This window comes from Sus scrofa, chromosome 5, assembly GCF_054392235.1.
Source record: "Sus scrofa isolate SSC_HxYL_T2T_F1_AM1 chromosome 5, Sscrofa_HxYL_maternal_Yorkshire_Landrace_v2.0, whole genome shotgun sequence".
Taxonomy (NCBI): Eukaryota; Metazoa; Chordata; class Mammalia; order Artiodactyla; family Suidae; genus Sus; species Sus scrofa.
In genome coordinates this window covers 67,725,618-67,743,635 of record NC_139387.1, presented here as the reverse complement: position 1 = coordinate 67,743,635, position 18,018 = coordinate 67,725,618, and the positions used below count along the sequence as shown (strand labels likewise).

Genomic DNA, 18,018 nt, shown 5'->3' with positions numbered 1-18,018 from the left:
AAATAACACCAGAAAACTATAGTCTCAAATCAGACAATAATGCAACGTCACCAGCGAGTGGAAAAAGGCGGGGGGGGGTGGTTATCTGCATCAGTGAGAGAATGTGAGAATATTATCATCAATGTGAGACTATTTCTTGTCCTGAAAAAAATGTGGGAATTAACTTCCAAATGTGCAAAGTAGAATCTCTACCTGGTCCCTGAGGTGAACAGGACTTAGGACTTAGTACTGAGGGGACAGAAATGACCGATTTTCTCTAGAAGCTTTTTTTCATACCTCTACCACCTAAAAATATAGACACTGCTTCTTTTTTTTTTTTTTTTTTTTTTTTTTTGCCTTTTTGCCTTTTTGCCTTTTCTAGGGCCGCTCCCATAGCATATGGAGGTTCCCAGGCTAGGGGTCTAATCCGAGCTGTAGACACCAGCCTACGCTAGAGCCACAGCAACACGGGATCTGAGCCGCATCTGCAACCTACATCACAGCTCACGGCAACGCCAGATCCTTAACCCACTGAGCAAGGCCAGGGATTGAACCCGCAACCTCATGGTTCCTAGTTGGATTCATTAACCACTGAGCCACGACAGGAACTCCTAGACACTGCTTTAGATGTTCTTCCAAACATCATGGTACCATTTTTATGTGCCTCAGTTTCCCCCAGAGTCAGTGAAAGATCAGCTGCCTGGGGACCACTATGTTGAAATATGTGAGCAGCATGGTCTCCCTTCATGAAAATATGTTATTCTTTCACTTGAATATAGTTAGGTCATTAATAACAGCAAGTCCCAAAGAGGAACTGAGTCTCTGCTAAGATGAGATCTAATAAAATTGTCAGGTTATAATTAATTACAGTGTCTTTTTTATTAATATGGGTTATTGTTCTTTTTTATATTATTAAAATATTTTGGCTTCTTAAAATTTTACATACACATCAAATGTCATAGAGTTCTAATCTCAAGGCTTGAAGATATATATATCAAATTGTATCCAACTCAATCAGATATCCAATGTCTTCTGTTAAAAACATAAGAGTAGGGGCTTCACATTGTGGCTCAGTGGTAACGAATCCAACTAGTAACCATGAGGATGCAAGTTCAATCCCTGGCCTTGATCAGTGGGTTAAGTGTCTGGTGTTGTCATGATCCATGGTGTATGTCACAGAAGCAGCTTGGATCCAGGGTTGCTGTGGCTGCGGCAGCTGCAGCTCCGATTCAGCTGGTAGCCTGGGAACTTTTCTATGCCACATGTGCAGCCCTAATTAAAAAAAAAAAAAAAAAAATATATATATATATATATATATATATAAATGTATACATATACGAGTAGTTTTTTCCTTAGATAACATCCCTAGTAAAGGGGAATTCACTTCACTGAGAAGAATAGTTCATCTCTGGACAGTTTTTCCTTTCAATAGAGTAAATGTCTTCCTGTGATTTCAAACTATTTGCCCCAGTTTTATTCTTGGGAGTCATATATATATATATAATTAGATCCCTTTTTCTCTCTTCGGAGGTCAAAAATAGTTATTGTTTTACTTTCAAATTTCCTCACTCTCCTAAAAAAAAAAATATTTTTTTCCTATATCATTCCCTCAAATTTCTCCAAAATTTAGCAGTGTTTGGCACATAGGAGATGATAAAAATATTTGTTAATATATTAATGATAGATGACTCCTAATCCTTAGTCTCTGATCTCATTTGTATATGGTCTTCTGAAAAGGAAATACTGTAATTGAAACAAATTATCACAGATTTGACTAAAGAAGGAAAAAAAGCCTATCACTATCTTCCTTCTGGAAAATATGATTATATTAAATTGATTTGTACATTAAATGCTAAATTAAATCCTAAAAGGTAAACCTGGCAGAAAGTTTAGGGAAAGCATACTGAAAGCATTTATTAAATGCAAAAGCCTTTGCATTTACTGTCTCCAGAATGAGATCAGTTTCTAGCAAATGAGTAGCATTTGGAGTGATATCCTGTCTCTGTCTCTCCCTAATTCCCACCCCCAACAGACAGGAGCCCTGAAGCACCTGAGCTGGAGCCAGGAAATTGACCCAGGGCAAGGTGTTTCTCCCATTTTTCATTCCAAACCCCAACAGTCATTTTTCCCTTAGGGGGCAATTTCCAGAGACCAAGACAAGTTTCTCCCTTGAGGAACAGAGTGCCCAGAATAGGATAAAGGTATTGTGACCTGGGCCACCTGACCTCACAGATCAGATACTGATAAGGGTTAGCCTCACCTTTTAGGGTCAGTCAAGCATTTTTCCGTCACTTGGTCAGAGAACCAGCAATCACACTAAGTACCTTGGACAATTCAAAAGAAACTTCAAAACTGATTCCTTCTTAAAAGTTATAACCATGGAGTAAGTTCATTCATTCATTTGTATTACAAAAGCTGTTTATAACAGGATACTTAAAAAAATCAATCCAGTGCCAGAGATGCAAAAACGCTATGTACTTAACACATGCTTGCAGAGTGACTGTGAAATGCAGTGACTAAAGCAGAAGAGGCACTAGATAAGAGGGCAAAATCACAGGATATCCACCAACAGCCGGGTGTATATCCTGGTTCTGCAATCAGGGGCAAGTTACTTAACTCACAATGACTCAGTTTTCTTTTTATGTAATGGAGGTGGAAATAGCTTTTACTTTGTTGGATTGCTGTAAGGATTAAATTAACGTATTCATGTAAAATGCCTAGACTAAGGAAAATCATAATAGAAATTAGCTATTATTATTATTAGGTGCTGAAGGTGAAAAAGGTCAAGGTCTCCAAAGAGATGATAATATTGTTTTAGGGTGGGAACATGAAGGAACATTACTCTGGAAATTTCCATGGGGATGATGGAACAAGTTGAAGTAAGAGTAAGATTCACCTGATTTAATAAACATATTTATGGGTTTATAGAAATAAAAAAAGGTAAACAGAAGTGACTCTAGGCAAAAGAAAGTAATGCTGAACTGGAAGAGACAAAAATATGCATAAAGAGCAATGTTTAAGGTGTCATGTCATGTGAACTATAATCAATTTGGGAACATAAAGAAAAAACATGTTAATTCCTAGATTATAAACCATTGAGGGCTGGAGCCATCTTAATCAACTTTGCATTTCCCACTCCTATGAACTATGTTATAGTTGCATAGCAGTTGCCAAATAAAAGATGATTCATCTGTATTGAACTGTAACAGGGTAGGTGGGAAAGCATCATCAAGTCTATCATTCAAGCATAGAATAGTGGCCAAAGACTTGAGTCTGAACTGTAAATCCAGGTTCTTGTGAAAACTCCATCTTGCCCAAGTTTCTTTAGCCTTCAAAATACAGGTGATGATAGTAATTATTTCATGGGGTCATTGGGAAAACTAAATGAACTCATCCAGGAGTTCTCTTGTGGTACAGCAAGTTAAGGATCACTGCAGTGGCTTGGGTCACTGCTCTGGCACAGGTTCGATCCCTAGCCTGGGAACTTCCACATGCTGTGGGTACAGCCAAAAAGAAAAAAACTCATCCATGTAAACTTGTGACTAGTGTATAGCAAATGACCAACAATTGGCAGCTGTCATTAATATAACTTGAAATCGACTTTGAAGAATGAATTAAAACTGTAAGAGTACCTACTCTCATTAAAGAGAAGTTCATGACGGTTGAACATAGAGTGTGAGAGGAACAGGATTGTAGGAGAGGAGAATGTGAGAAACCATCTGAAATGGCATTGGAGACCAGACCAAGGAAAGCTTCAAAAGAGCTGAGTCATTATTCTGCCAACAAAACGGAGTCATTAAGGTTGTTAAATCAAGAATGGTTCTGACAGAGTCATTCTTTAGGAAGACAAACCAAACCTGCACAGAAAGAAAGCAAGTCAGCTATGGCAAAGCACAGGCCAGAGCTACTGCTGGTTGAGGAGTGTGGAGGGCCTAGGCATGAAAGAAAGGGCACAGACACTAAAGACATTAAAAGATACAATTAAAGGGACTTGGGGGCTGATTGGTAGCACCTCCATCATGAAGTGTAGGCTTTCTAGGCTTTTAGTTCCTCTAGGACATGTATCCCCAGAGTCAGAATTCAATGCCAAAAATGAAAAGGAGACAGAAGAGGAGGATGAGAAAGATAATTCCTGAGACTTGGGTGGGAGTCTTGCCTGGTAGTGAACAAGCAAGGAAGAAAACATGCTATGGTGTGCCAACAGTGCATCACACTGGGCTTGAATGAAGTTTTGGGGCTCGTGTTTTCTCTGGCACAAGTATACATCCCCATGGAAAATTATGAGACTGACTGCAGTGTCTTCATCTATTAAAAATTTTGCCTCAAGATTAGACCCCTTGAAGTCTCTGGGGGGAGGGGGTGGTTCCATAGCTAATTGATAAGAATTAAAATAGTTATAACAATGATATATCACCTCATACAAATTAGGATTATCAAAAAACAAAACAAACAACGAGTGTTGCAAAGGATGTCAAGAAATCAGAGCTCATACGCAATACTGTGGGAATGTACAAGAGTGTAGCCATTATGGAAAACAGCGTGGAGATGCCTCCCAAAATTAAAAATGTAATTTCCATGTAATCTAGCAATCCCACTTCTGGGTGTATATCCAAAAGAATTCAAAGCAGGATCTCAAAGAGACATTTGCACACCCATTTTCATAGCAGCATTATTCATAATAGGTAAGAGATTGAAGCAAACATCCATCAACAGATGAATGGATAAAAAAATGTGGTTTAAAAATACAATGGAGGAGTTCCCGTCGTGGCGCAGTGGTTAACGAATCCGACTAGGAACCATGAGGTTGCGGGTTCGATCCCTGCCCTTGCTCAGTGGGTTAACGATCTGGCGTTGCCGTGAGCTGTGGTGTAGGTTGCAGACACGGCTCGGATCCCGCATTGCTGTGGCTCTGGTGTAGGCCGGTGGCTACAGCTCCGATTGGACCCCTAGCCTGGGAACCTCCATATGCCGTGGGAGCGGCCCAAGAAATAGCAACAACAACAACAACAACAACAACAAATACAAAAGACAAAAAAATAAAATAAAAAATAAATAAAAATAAAAATAAATAAATAAATAATAAAAATAAAAAACACTTATTAAAAAAAAAATACAATGGAATATTATTCAGCCTTAAAAAGGGAAGGAAATCCTGTTACAAGCTATAAACAAGGCCATATGGTTGAACAAGCAATGTCATGTGGATAAACCTTGATAGCATTATGCAAAATTAAATAAGCCAGTGACAGAAAGGCCAGTACTAAATGATTACACTTATGTGAAGTATCTGAAGTAGTCAAACTCAGAATTCCCATTGTGCCTGAGCAGGTTAGGAACCTGACTAGTATCCATGAGGATGTGAGTTTGCTCCCTGGCCTCACTCAGTGGGTTAATGATCCGGCATTGATGAAAGCTGAGATGGTCACAGATGCGGCTTGGATCTGGTGTTGCTGTGGCTGTGGTGTAGGCTGGCAGCTGCAGCTCCGATTCCACCCCTAACCCAGGAACTTCCATGTGCCACAGGCATAGCCCTAAAAAATAACAATAATAATAATGGCTAAATGACAATTACTATGTACCAGATACAATATAAAATATTTTACAAATTCTAAGTACTTTACAAATATTTACTTTTTCTTTTTTTTCCTTCTTAGGGCCACTCCTGCATCATATATAAGTGCCCAGGCTAGGGGTTGAATCAGAGCTGCAGCTGCCAGCCACAGACACAGACACAGCTGTAACAATGCCACAGCTTATAGCAACGCCAGATCCTTAATCAACTGAGCAGAATCAGGGATCAAACCCACATCCTCATGGATACTAGTTGGTTTCTTAACCTGCTGAGCCACAATGGGAACTCCAAAATTTACTCATCTTAATTCTCATAAAAATCACTGCATCCAATTTACAGATGTGGAAACTGAGGCACAGAGAATATAAGTAACTTGCCCAAAGCTACAGAGCTAGTAAAAGATTTAGGCAAGATTCAATCCAGGCAGTATGGCTCAGAGTTGGTTCCCATCTTTTCTCTATATAGGCTTGTCTTGGTGGCAAGGGTAATTACTCTGATAGTTCAGAATTAGTTCCTTCCTTATATCTCTGTCCCAACTATTTTGAAAGGTTCAGACAGCAGGGGCCAGACTTATACAACTTCATGACATTATGTTCCCTAATAATACCTAGTTAGGTGCTTTGCCCATTATTGTTGGAACTAATTGGTTCATACATTTAAAAAAAAACAGACATTGAAGCTTAGTAGAAACCTATCCATGTAAGACTTGAACCAGGAGATTTCATCCACTCTCCTCAATGACCTATATCTAAATAGTTGCTTTGGAGTTCCCACTGTGGTGCAGTGGGTTAAGGATCTGGCATCTCTGCAGCAGTGCATGGGTTAGATCCCTGGCCTGGGCACATCTATACAAGTGCAGCTAAATAAATGAATGAATGAATGAATGCATAGCTACTTCTTTACTAACACCAGACTGGGGCAGGTGCACCTGCAAAAAGTTGAAAAATGTAAATGAAAGAATTTAAATTTCCCCTCTTACATTTTGAGTTCCATAGGGAAAGTGCGGAAAAGGGTTTGAGTGTCTTTTTCTGACCTCTCCAAGAGACTTAATAGAAATGCACTATGGAATTTTATTCACCACTATTTTCCTTAAAGTTAGCCTCCTCTTAACCACCCCAAGACTCATGTAGGTAAAGCTGAATGGAGGTTAAATGATGGATAAAGAATGGAAGAGCCCATTATTAAATTTGAAAAATGTGAAGTCAGTCTGAAACAAAGTCAAAATCTTTTCCTTTAATCTAACTTTTTTTTTCATTTTTGGCTTTCCCGTGGCATGCGGAGCCAGGGATGAGATCCAATCCACAATTGCAACCTAAGCCACAGCTGCAGCAATGCTGGGTCCTTAACCCACTGTTCTGGGCTGGAGATCAAACACATGTCCCAGTGCTCCCAAGATGCCACCAAACCCATTGCATCCCAGCAGGAGCTCCTCAAAATCTTTTATATACAAAATTTTCTTTTCTCTGTTGATTACTGGAATTCCCTCCATCAGTATTGCCTCCTACCCTTTCCTTGTAAGAAGCACATTTAGAGACTTTCTCTTAAGAACGTGAGTATGTTCTATGAGGAAGAGCCTGAAATGATTGCTTCTCTCAATAGTGCTACAGACCCATTGACCACCTGACCTATCCACTACTTCTCCCTTAGAAAATCATACCACTGAATCCGACTAGGAACCATGAGGTTTCGGGTTCGATCCCTGGCCTTGCTCAGTGGGTTAAGGATCCGGCATTGCCATGAGCTGCGTTGTAGGTCACAGAAGCAGCTTGGATCCCGCATTTCTGTGGCTGTGGCATTGGCTGGCAATTACAGCTTCGATTCAACCCCTAGCCTGGGAACCTCCACATGCTGCAGGTGTGGCCCTGAAAAGACAAAAGACAAAAAAACAACAACAAAAAAAGCACACCACTGATGCTCCACCATCACTGCCATTAGTCAAACACTTCTGTTGAACCAACATTTAATTGAGTGAATATTAAGTACCAGAAGATGTACTGGGCATAGAGTTTGAAGGACCCTGTCTCCACCAGTCTTTTTTTAAGCCTTATATTTTTTGAATTTTTAACATATTTATTCAAATAAAAATAAGCACAAGAACATAATAAAGGAGTTCCCATCATGGCTCAGTGGTTAACGAATCCGACTAGGAACCATGAGGTGGTGAGTTCGATCCCTGGCCTTGCTCAGTGGATTAAGGATCCGACGTTGCCGTGAGCTGTGGTGTAGGTTGCAGACACGGCTTGGATCCTGCGTTGCTGTGGCTCTGGCGTAGGCCGGTGGCTATGGCTCCAATTGGACCCCTGGCCTGGGAATCTCCATATGCCGCAAGAGCGGCCCAAGAATTGGCAAAAAGACAACAACAACAACAAAAAAAAAAACCATAATAAAAATCTCCAACAATTCTTAAAAGTATCAAATTGAAAAGGAAAAATACCTCTGCTTCCTAACCCTGAAGCCAGGATTAACAGTTTCTTCTACATATTTCTTTTTTTAAAAAATTATTCTCAGCCATAAAAAAGGATGACATCATGCCATTTGCAGCAACATGGATGGAACTAGAGAATCTCATACTGAGTGAAATGAGCCAGAAAGACAAAGACAAATACCATATGATATCACTTATAACTGGAATCTAATATCCAGCACAAATGAACATCTCCTCAGAAAAGAAAATCATGGACTTGGAGAAGAGACTTGTGGCTGCCTGATGGGAGGGGGAGGGAGTGGGAGGGATCGGGAGCTTGGGCTTATCAGACACAACCTAGAATAGATTTACAAGCAGATCCTGCTGAATAGCATTGAGAACTATGTCTAGATACTCATGTCGCAACAGAAGAAAGGGTGGGGGAAAAAATTGTAACTGCAATGTAAACATGTAAGGATAACCTGACCCCCTTGCTGTACAGTGGGAAAATTAAAAAAAAAAATTATTGATTATTCTTGGTGCACAATACTCCTAGAGGATTAGTCCATTCACTTTTCGAGATATTCTAAATTCTATTTTTGGATCCAGTCATTTGACATGAATTTGATTCTTACTGTATTCCAGGCACTGCTTTTATTTTTAATTGAATGAAAGATTCTTTAAATCCTATAATGCTGAATTTTCAAAAGTTTTGCACACATGATTTTATATAGTCCCATAATATCCCTTTTTCTCTCTACCCCCATATTGCTCCTTCTACCTCCCCTTCTCCATTGGTAATCGCTAATTTGTTCTCTGTATCCGTGAGTCTGCTTCTTTCTTTTTCTTTTTCTTTTTCTTTTTTTTTGGGGGTGTGTGTGTGTGTGTGTGTGTGTTTATCTTTTTAGGGCACACCCAAGGCATATGGAGGTTCCCAGGCTAGGGGTCCAATTGGAACTGTAGCCACCGGCCTACACCACAGCCACAGCAATGCGAGATTGGAGCCACATCTGCAACCTACATCACAGCTCATGGCAACACCAGATCCTTAACCCACTGAGTGAGACCATGTTCCGAACCGGCATCCCCATGGAGCCACAACGGGAACGCCTCTGCTTCTTTCTTATTATGTTCACTAGTTTGTTATATTTTTTAATTCCATACATAAGTGATATCATACAGTATTTGTCTTTCTCTGTCTGACTTATTTCGCTAAGCGTAATGCCCTCCAAGTCCATCTACATTGCTGCAGATGGCAAAATTTCATTTCTTTTTATAGCTGAGTAGCAGTCCATTGTATGTATATATACCACAACTTCTTTATCCATTCATTTGTTGATGGACGATTCAGTTGCTTCAGTACTTGGCAATTGTTATGAACATTGGGGTGCATGTATCTTTTAGAATTAGTGTTTTCTTTTCCTTCAAATATAACCCAGGAGTGGAATTGCCAGGTCATGTGGTGGTTTTATTTTCAGTTTTTTGAGAAACCTCCATACTCTTTCCCTCAGTGGCTTAATCAATTTACTTTCCCTCCAACAGTGTAGCAGGATTCCCTTTTCTCCTCAGCACCAGATTTTAACCATTTGAGCAAACTTTCTGATTAACAATCCAGCATCCAGCATCCTCCCTACTTTAATACCTCCTGGAGTTTATTCATTTAACACACACTGATGAGTCATCTGTTCTTTGCAAAAAATTCTTTACTATTCAAAGGGCTCAAAACTATAGATACAAATAAATGAAGTATAAAGTATAATATGACAAGAGCCCTAAGAGAAATACAAGGTATTCTGGTGATACAGAGAAGATAACTCACTCAACTAATAATTGTTCATTAAGTCAACAGTTGTTGAGCAACTCAGTGAGTCAGGAACTATGCTAGATACAAGTGACACAAAGTCAGTAGTTACTGTGTCTGACTCTGAAGATATCTGTCTAATAGAAGTTCAGGAAGCCTTCCTAAAAGACATTGCATTTTAACTGGATCTTAAAAGATGAATAAGATTTCATCAAGGGGAAATGACGGGTACAACAGAGAGGATTATCAGAAAGAAAGAACAAGCCAAGTAAATACACATAGGGGAAGAGATAGAGTTGAGGATACATTCTGGGAACAGCAATTAGTCTAATTTGTCTGAGAGGTATGTTGCAGAAAATGTAGGTATTTGAGCCCACAGAATGGGTTGCCTACCTTGGCACAGTAAACCAAAGAGATATGACTCATTGATTGATAATAGTTAGTTATTGTAGGCTTTTTAGTACATTAAGCTGATCCATCTTATATTGTATGAAGATAGGCAGTGGGGAGGGGGAGTGTAAAGGAAAGAAGAGAAGAGGAGCATCACAGTAGCACAGGCAAGATACTGAGTAACAAGAATACCGTATGATCAGCAATTTATGTTTACATGGATGACATGAGGAGTGAGGGTCCAGGGAGGGGGAAAGACGACTCCAGATTGTAAAGGGTGAATTACTCCAGTGACATAGACAGGGGGTCAAACCAAGAGCCAGTTTCTGAGTGTTGTTAGGAGAGAAAGTTGGTGAGGAGAGGATTTGTGGGGAGGGGACAAGATGAGTTTGGCTAGTGGAAGTGGTGGTGTTTTAAGAGAATGATGAAAATATCCCTTAGGCAGCAAAAAACATGAGGCTGAAGTTCATGAGATTTGGGGTTATGATCGATCATGATTTTGCTTTCTGCATAGAGAAGTGTGATTCATTTGCTCTGAAGCGATGACTGTGACCAAATAGTGGATACAATTCCAAGATGGGTGGGGAAAGACAGGAGGACTAGAAGGAGTTAGGAACTAGGAAGTTCTTTCACTTGGGACAATGGAGGAAAAGCCAGCAAAGGAAGCAGAGAAGTAGAAAACCAGAATGTTACAGGGACACAGATGACAAGGAAGGAGAGTATTTCAAGGAGACAGCAAATGGCATCAGATACAGCCATGACAGGTCAAGAATAAAGGAAAATAAGGGAGTAAGCAGAGGAGCAAAAAGACCAAAAGAAAGTGAGGTAGTTTGGGGGGAAGGGCAGTTATCTGGGATTTAGGTAAGGAGTATTAAAAACAAAACAAGCCCCCAAAGGTGTTATTTACACTAATCCTCACATTACCAGACTAGTACGTAACTAAATTAACAGTTTCAGCTCTCCTAGAAATGGAATCTTTTTTTGGGGGGGGGGGGGCAGTTCCCGCGGCATATGGAGGTTCCCAGGCTAGGGGTCAGATCGGAGCTGTAGCCACCGGCCTACACCACAGCCACAGCAACACCAAATCTGGGCCGAATCTGTGACCTACATGCAGCTTAAATCATCGCCAGAACATTTAACCCACTGAGCAAGGCCAGGGATCAAACCCACATCTTCATGGATACTAGTCGGATTCTTAACCCACTGAGCCACAACAGGAACTCCCTCAATTCCTTTTTTTAATATCCTCACTCATGTTCTTCGTATGGTGGGAGATCAATAAAATAAATACTTACTGAGTCAATTAGTGAATAAATGAAGAAACTGACCTTTTCAAGCCAACTTTTTTTATATTCTCTGTTTTCAATGCAGTGAGCCCTCCTATAACAGCCACTCAGTGTGATTCAGCAGTAGGTGCCTCCAAACAAGAAAAGTGTATGTAGCAGAAGCCCAAAGGTCCAGGAAGCCAGAGTGAGAAAGGAAAAAAAAAAAAAAGAGCCCAGGAAATTCTAAAAAGTAACCTACTTTTCCATGCAAGAAAATATAGGTAGGTGATATGGATGGGGGTGAGAGGCCTGAATTCAAGCAGAAATCTAAAGTCACAACTCAAGCCACATTTTATTTGATTTTTTTTTTAAACATAAGGGATAGTCTCTATCTTTATTTTTTTATATTTTTTATACTTTTATAGAAGTATAGTTGATTCGAGCTGCATTTTAGATGAAACCTGCAGGAATTTTGCCTTGCCAACACTTTCTGTTTTTCACTAGTTAGGGAAATTTAATGGGAAATGGAGCAGCATGTTGCCTCTGGGAACTCTGACTAGTGATGAAACATCCTAGATGTTTGTTTATAGAAGTTGTTGTGTCTTGACCCTAGAAAAGCAAAAGCCAAGCTGGAGCATCCTGCCCTTTAATCAGCACAGACACTTATTTGAGCAGGCACAATGTGCGTTCCAGCTTCCCAAATGCACATGTAGAAAAACCATCCAAGAAAACTATCCAGTTTCTAACCCCTGAGTCAGTGTTATATGGCAATTCTAATAGTTCCTGCATTTATGTAGAATTTGACAAGTTATAGAAGAGTTCCCAAGCATTAACTTATTTGAGTCTCACAACAGCCCTGTGGGTGGGTGTTATTCCAATTTTATTGAATATCGTCAGGACTTGATACTGATTCTTTGGATGTGAGAAAAATGGGATTGATTCATGCTTCCTTTTAAAGAAGAGATATTGACTCTTTTGTCTCAATTAACGCCAACTTAATGTCCCGAAAACAGCAACCAAAACCAAAATAATAGGAAGTCAGAAAGGAAGGTTCTTGCAGTCAAGATAAAAGCAGCTATCTAGACCATCCAACCTTAATTTTTAAGATTGCTACATGAACCAAAACACCCTGCAGTTGTCATAATGGGGTCCCCATCTGTAAAACCTCATAGACCTGTAGAGTTTTAGAGTAGAAATAAACTTAGAGATCATTTGGCCCAATACCTTCATTTTAATGAGAGGAAACACAGATTCAGAAGGATTAGATAAGATTGTCTGGCTTCCAATTACAACACTGCCTCTTAGCAAATTCCTTAATATATCTATGCCTCAGTCTCCCCTTGTGTAAAATGGGAATAATAATACCTACCTCATAGGATTGTGGTGAAAATTTGGATAGTGCCTACACTTGGTAAGTACTGAATACTTAGTAAGCACTCAATAAACAGCCAATACTACAATCACCATATCTACCAAGCACACAGGAAAGAACTGGGACTAAAATCTGACTCTAAATTCGGTATTCTTTCCCCCACAGGACATTACTTCTGTGGGAGGAGATCTTCTGCCCCCTTTGAGGTGCCAAAGGCATTAAAAGTAAATTCTTGTTTAAATGCATAGTAGAAACTGAATTCAGAGAAAATGGATTCAGAGGCAGTGGACATCTAAGAAATTTGATATTAGATAGATATCCACTATCAACTTGAAGAAAGGCACAATCGGTTGATCTGGAATCTATTTGGATAGAGAGTTTCAGACAAATGAGCTACAGGAAAAAAAAAATGGTAACTTCAGTAATAGAGCTGGAGAATATATAATTTTCCCTCCTCTTTTCTAGTGGCTGGTTTCTCATTGTCCTTTATGTGAAAAGGGAGTGGAAGAGAGTATTTTTTTTAATTAAAAAGTCTGATATTTGAGAGTTATTACAAGCAAAGGAAAATAAACTTGCCCAGGGGTTAGAAGGAAGGGAGGGAGAAACAGGCAGAGCACAGAGGATTTTCAGGGCAATAAAACCACTCTCTATGATACAACAATGGTGAACATGTGTCATTATAAATTTGTCCAAATCCATAGAATGTGCACCACCAAGAGTGAGCCCTAATGTAGACTATAGACTCTGGATGATGATGTCTCAGTGTAGGTTCATGACTTATAACCAATGTACTGTTCTGATGGGACATGTTGATCATAGGAAAAGCTATACATATGCAGGAAAAGGGGGTTATGGGAAATTCTGTACCTTTTGCTCAATATGTCTGTGAACCCAAAACCTCTTTAAAAAGTAAAGTGTACTTACAGACAAAGACAAATACTGTATGATGATATTACTTATATCTGATATCTAAAAAAATACAGCAAACTAGTGAATATAACAAAAAAGAAACATATTCACAGATAGAGAGAGCAAACTAGTGGTTACCAGTGGGGAGAGGGAGAAAGAAATAGGGGTGGGGGGAAAGAGAGTTATTATGGGATTACATGAAATCATGTGCATGTGGAGTTCCCATTGTAGATCAGTGGAAACAAGCCAGACTGGTATCCAGGAGGATGGAGGTTCGATCCCTGGCCTCACTCAGTGGGTTAATAATCCAGCGTCACAGACACAGCTCAGATCCTGCATTGCTGTGGCTGTGGCTAGGGTGGCTTCTGCAGCTCCAATTCGACCCTTAGCCTGGGAACCTCCACATGCCACAGGTATGGCCCTAAAAAGCAAAAAAAGAAAGAAAAAGAAAAGAAAAGAAATCACATCTGTGAAACTTTTGAAAATGGTAAAGCATTATGGAATTTAAAGAATCTTTCATTCAATAATTTTTTTTAATTTTAAATAAAGTCTATTTAAATAAATAAGCAAACTTACATGTCTAAGTAAAGCATCGGCTGATTCCATCTCAAGGCTAAATGTCCCTGAGATAATGCATATGACCAAATAGGGTTGTTTCACTTGAGGGAGCCAGAGCAGCTAGACCCATTACTAGAGACCATTTCATCAGAGGATAAATCAGTCATGGCATTCCGGAAATTCTCTGCTACAGACACCTGTGAGATAGAATCACAGAATGTTAGATTATAAGAACGTGCTCCAGCTAAATCCTCTTTCTGTTCCCCAGAGCCTACCCATAGGCCTGGAAAAGAGTAGGTTTTCAAAGCTTAGTAAAGAACAGGGAGAAACATTCTGAGATAGAATATTCATGAGATTGGAGTCGCTGCTGTGGTGCAGTGGAAATGAATCCGACTAGCATCCATGAGGATGCAGGTTCGATCCTTGGCCTGGCTCAGTAGGTTAAGGATCCAGCGTTGCCATGAGCTGTGGTGTGTGGTGTAGGTGCAGATGAGACTTGGGTCTTGTGTTGCTGTGGCTGTGGTGTAGGCCTGCAGCTGTAGCTCCAATTGGACCCCTAGCCTGGGAATGTCCATGTGCTGTGGGTGCAGCCCTAAAAAGAAAAAAGAAAAAAAAGAATATTCATGAGATTAATATTGGTGTGATCATAAGATCCCATTTGTCCACTGTGGCTTTGGGGTCCTCTATGACTAACAGTCCAAGAGAATGAAATCAGATTCTGGAGCCTGCTGATCACAGATGCCAGTCAACTCCACCCACCCCAGGAAGTACTGGGCCTTGGTATCCATAGCCATTCCCCACATCCTGGGACTGCAAAAGATAGCAGGATAAAGGTCAAATTTTCCAGTTGTCCTCTGATCATAAAATGAATATTAGGACCAGAACCCAAGGGCACAAGGCTGCTGCTATAATCCCACTAAAGGAAAAATCTTACTGGAAGAAGAGGAAGAGCAGACTCCTTTAAACCAGTATTCGAACATGAAATTTACTTGCTAGTTTTTCTGTTGTTATTTTTTTTTTTCACTTCCTTGTCCATTGGATTCTCAAACAGGCTGTTGGTCATTCTCCCACTTATAATCGGAATTACCTTTCCATCTGTACTCCTCACTGGAGTGGACTTGAGACTCTTCTGACTGCTTCTCTTTGGATTTCTCAGTGGGTTCTTCCCTGAATTCTTTGCTACCTGGTTCAATGACTCTTCAATGAATTCCCAACTGAAATCTTGTTCCCATAGGTCACTGAATTCTCCACTAGTATGTCTCAATCTGTGGGTGGTATTTCATGCAGAAGACATTAAATAAAAAACAATCAAGCAAATGCAAGCAAGAGACCAAGCATTTCAGCAGTCAAAGACTAGGGTAGGTCTCTCTCCCATGCTCTCTCACTCTGAGAGAGGAGCAGAGGGCACGTCTGTGGTTCTCTACCGTCTGGACATGCTCTCTGTCTGCACTGTCCAACAATACCATAGCCATTAGTCACATGCGACTTTTGAGCGCTTGCATTTTTTTTTTTCTCCTTTCCTTTTTCGGCCTCACTGAGGCATATAGAAGTTCTCAGGCCAGGGATGAAACCTGAGCCGTAGCTGCAACCTTTGCCACAACTGCGGCAACACTGGATCCTTAACCCACTGTGCTATAGCAGGAACTCCTGAGCACTTGCATTTTTAATTTTATTTAGTTTTAATTATTTTAATTTATAAAGTTAACTACTGCTAATGGCTGCTGTACCAAACAGCACAGCCTTTGCCACATTGCTTATGTGGCAGAGAGATTTAATTCTTCTCAATTAAGGAACAGATGCCTTTCTCTGTTATTTATCCAGTCTCATTTTCCTTGTTAGGAATGGGAAGTTCCTCAGAAATAACTGAGAAGTTTGGATTTTACCAGCACAAACACACTCTGAATCACTCCCCTAAAACCATTCTCATGGTTCTGCTCGATCCACAGACCACACTGATTGCCATTTGTCCAAAATTCTTCTTCTTATTGTTGATACTAAAAAAGAATACCATGGAAGTACTCATGCCTAGTGCTGGAATAGAACATTTAACTTTATTCTGTTTCCCGATATTCTCACCATGTTATCTCATCAAGAGGAACAAAACTCATTAAAATTTATTAAAGGTGGCATGGGAGTTCTCTTGTGGTTCAGTGTGTTGAGGATCTGGCATTGTCATTGCTGTGGCTCAGGTTCCATCCCTGGCCTGGGAATCTCCATGTGCCATGCATACAGCCAATATATATATATATATATATATATATATATATATATTAAGGGTGGCAGATGAGTGATATGGGTATATGGGTATTTCTCACAGAGGCTTTACCTCCATCACAGCTGGATCTGGCTCTCAGCTCTCCTTCACCACCCAAGGCTAAGGTCAGAGACCCTCACTCACAAAGGAGTCTGGAACTCACCAACAACCAGAGTAAATTCAACCTCGGACGCCATCCCTGATTTTGCAACTTACTAACTATGACATTAAGCTTGTCTCCACAGGGGAAAAGAAGCACCTCTTTAAAGAGATGCTGTGCTGATTTCTAGAAAAAAAAGATGCAAATGTTACTTTCATTATTATTTTTTTTCAGAGCCCCAAACAGCCTCAGTGTGGAAGGCAAAAAATATCCTCACAGCTTCCCCTGCTGCAACTTCAATGACAGATTAAACGGTAATGTGTTCTAATCAAATTGTTACCTACATGCTCTTTTTCCAAGAGTTTTTTCTTTGTAACATACCCAAAGTGATCCTGGCAGGCTTTGTTTAATCAGAGTAGTCTGTGTCTAATGCATTAGAAATGCTCAAAAAAATAATTTCTTATAAGAATTAAATAATTGATAAGTTGAGAAACAAATCATAAATTTTAGCCAGACCCAGGTGAGGTAGGATTCATGCAGGTTTCCTTAAGGCAGGTAAGAAAGCTAGCAACCAGGAAACTGGACTGTACCTGGGACTTCCTGTTAACTTGATTCAAACACTTTGGAAATAAAACCAAGCATTACTGAAATGTTTAAAGTTGGTAGCAAGTTGACTGGCAGCAGAGGGCACCGTGAAAAGGCAGGGTTTGCAGGGCCTAGAGAAACTGAGTTACCTGGAGTTGGAACTGGACTCCTTTAGAGCAGAAGCAGGCATAAGATGGCCAGGGTCACCCTCTTTTTGGTGCACAGTCTTTGGTTTTCAGTGAGAAAACCATCATGAAACAAAGCAGAGAAGTACACAGAGGTCAGCTGTGCTAAGGTAAGGCAAAACCCAGGCCAGTCTCCCACTTTCTGGTCTCCTTAGGGTAGAAAGAGAATTGATAGATGATCCACTAAAATTCATTGGGACACACAGAACTAGAACAAACAATCCAAACATTTATATGGAACAGCAAAAGACCCAGAATCGCCAAAGCAATCCTGAGAAACAAAAACCAAGCAGGAGGCATAACTCTCCCAGACGTCAAGAAATACTACAAAGCCACAGTCATCAAAACAGCATGGTGCTGGTATCAAAACAGACAGACAGACCAATGGAACAGAATAGAGAATCCGGAAATAAACCCTGACACCTATGGTCAATTAATCTTTGACAAGGGAGGCAAGAACATAAAATGGGAAAAAGAAAGTCTATTCAGCAAGCATTGCTGGGAAACCTGGACAGCTGCATGCAAAGCAATGAAACTAGAACACACCCTCACACCATGCACAAAGATAAACTCCAAATGGCTGAAAGACTTAAATATACGACAGGACACCATCAAACTCCTAGAAGAAAACATAGGCAAAACAC

At 40.1% G+C, this 18,018-nt stretch overlaps 1 protein-coding gene across 2 annotated transcripts in view; it reads left to right on the top strand.

Moving 5' to 3' along the window:
- LOC110260739 (uncharacterized) overlaps nucleotides 1–18,018 on the top strand; it is a 147,397-nt gene that overhangs the window by 50,609 nt on the left and 78,770 nt on the right. Inside the window, exons 5-6 of one of the 2 annotated variants that reach the window (XR_014803845.1) lie at nucleotides 11,518–11,692; nucleotides 16,839–16,918. The gene's annotated coding sequence lies outside the window, so the exon portion shown is untranslated. Of the gene's footprint in view, nucleotides 1–11,517; nucleotides 11,693–16,838; nucleotides 16,919–18,018 lie in introns of those variants that run through there. The other variant, XR_014803844.1, reaches the window with a different exon arrangement.